We start from the raw sequence: 2,050 nt of genomic DNA, 5'->3' as shown, positions 1-2,050 counted from the left end.
GTGGTCTCAGGTGAGGGGCCAGACAAAGAATGGTTCAAAAACCCTATGAGCCAACGAGGTAGAGATGGAGAGACCCTGCCCAGAGGAAGCCCTGGGCCATCGTTTGGAGCCAGGCTCAGATGGAGGGCTCTTTAGCAAGCGCCTGGCATCGTCTCCATTCCATGGGCTCAACACCTGTGGGAGGAACCACTGGTGTCAGGTGCGCTGCCACATGGGTGGCGGTGAAGGTCAAGTGCCTCGACGGACCAGACCTGGGCAGCAAAGGCTGTTTCTGGGGATGTGGAATATCACTGCTCTGTAGGGGAAGGAGCCAGAACTTGTGTGAAAGGTGCAGCGTTACCAGTTAGATCTGATGGGGCTTGCCTCCAGCACAGTCTCGGTTCTGGTGAGTTGGGTCAGGGGATGGGGGAAGACTCTGGACAGACCTGGTATGCCCAAAACGGGTAGTGCAGATAAATTGGGAACGTTTGGAGGAGGCTACTGTTTGACAGACTTTTAACTCACACCTCCGGCGGAGCTTTTCATGCTTCCCTGTGGAGGCTGGGGGCATTGCACCTGAGTGGACAATGTTCAAATTTTCCATTGCTAAATACTGGAAAAAAGATTTTGAGCATTGACTGAAGAAGGAGTTTATCCGGGATGTGCTATCCCGGAGGGATCCAGAGGAAAGGTAGGTCTGAAGGTCTGCAGCCTCTGCTGTGAAAGAGGTAAAGCAGCATGTGTGGGAGAGGTTTGGAGAAGACATGGAGAAGGACTTTAACACGCCCTCTAACCTCGAGTTGGCCTTCGCCAGGGCTGCGCTTTGTCACCAACCCTGCTTGTAGTATTTATGGACAGGATATCGAGGCATAGTAGGGGTGGGGAGGGGTTGTCGTTTGGTGGGCTGGAGATCTCATCATTGCTTTTTGCGGATGATGTAGTCCTGATGGCATCATCGGCCTGTGACCTTCAGCACTCTCTGGATCCATTTGCAGCCGAGTACGAAGCAGCTGGGATGAGAATCAGCACCTCTAAATCTGAGGCCATGATTCACAGCAGTAAACCGATGGAATGAAGGAGTGAAAATATCTTGGGGTCTTGTTTGCGAGTGAGGGGACAATGGAGCGGGAGATTGGTCTAAGAATCGGCGTAGAGGGTGCGGTATCACATTCAATTTATCGCACAGTTGTGACAAAAAGAGAAATATGAGCAGTTAAGCAAAGCTCTCAATCTACTGGTCAGTTTTCATTTCTACCCTCAGCTATGGTCATGAAGGCTGGGTCATGACCGAAAGAATGAGATCCAGGGAACAAGTGGCTGAAATGGGTTTGCTCAGGAGGGCTGACTGGATCCCCGAGTCGGAGACGGTTATTGTGGCTTGGGAAAGGGAAGTTTGGGGTCCCCTGCTGGAGTTGCTGCCCCTGCTGCCCGACAACAAATAAGCAGACGAAGATTGATGGATTGATGAATATAAGTTCCCATCATCTCTTGAAAACACATAACTCTGCATGCTCACACATAATCATAACTCCAGGCAAGCATACTAGCTAATTTTTACGATTCTCATAAACTGGGCAGAGAGTTGAAAAAAATGTAATGACAATATTGATTTGTTGTTTATTAGCAGTTTTATTGCTGTCAACTATTAATTCATTTCTTACATTATGAGATAATGATTTCACAATCACTAAAAAGAAAAGAGACTAATAAAGCACATAATAGGCCTTTTAACAGAAAAGACACTTACAATATGGTAAAAGTAATACAATTATCTATGGGTGAATTCCATTTAAATGCAAAGTCTTCAGGGTCCTGTTATCACACATCCTGCTCACTGTCACACTGTCATGGCTCACTGTGACAATTTAACAGAACTTTGCCACCATTGATGGTACTACACATTTTTTTCCACCAAGTCAAAATGTCTGCTTTGAAAATGGCTTATTGGGATGCTACTATCAGACACAGTAAGTTTTGAAAAAAATCACAAGGGAAATCTGAGAAAGATGTAATTGATAGAAATTTAAGTGTTGTGTCTTCTTATCCTTCTCAGTGTTAGCTGTGGAGTCAG

At 46.5% G+C, this 2,050-nt stretch overlaps 1 long non-coding RNA gene across 1 annotated transcript in view; it reads left to right on the top strand.

Annotated features, from left to right (window-relative positions):
• The window catches only part of LOC116705924 (uncharacterized), a 17,843-nt gene that overhangs the window by 793 nt on the left and 15,000 nt on the right, over positions 1–2,050 (top strand). The window contains exon 2 of the long non-coding RNA XR_004336086.1: positions 1,942–1,946. This is a non-coding gene — a long non-coding RNA (uncharacterized LOC116705924). The remainder of the gene's footprint in view (positions 1–1,941; positions 1,947–2,050) is intronic.

This window comes from Etheostoma spectabile, chromosome 18 (genome assembly GCF_008692095.1).
Source record: "Etheostoma spectabile isolate EspeVRDwgs_2016 chromosome 18, UIUC_Espe_1.0, whole genome shotgun sequence".
Taxonomy (NCBI): Eukaryota; Metazoa; Chordata; class Actinopteri; order Perciformes; family Percidae; genus Etheostoma; species Etheostoma spectabile.
This window is presented reverse-complemented; position numbering and strand designations above follow the sequence as displayed.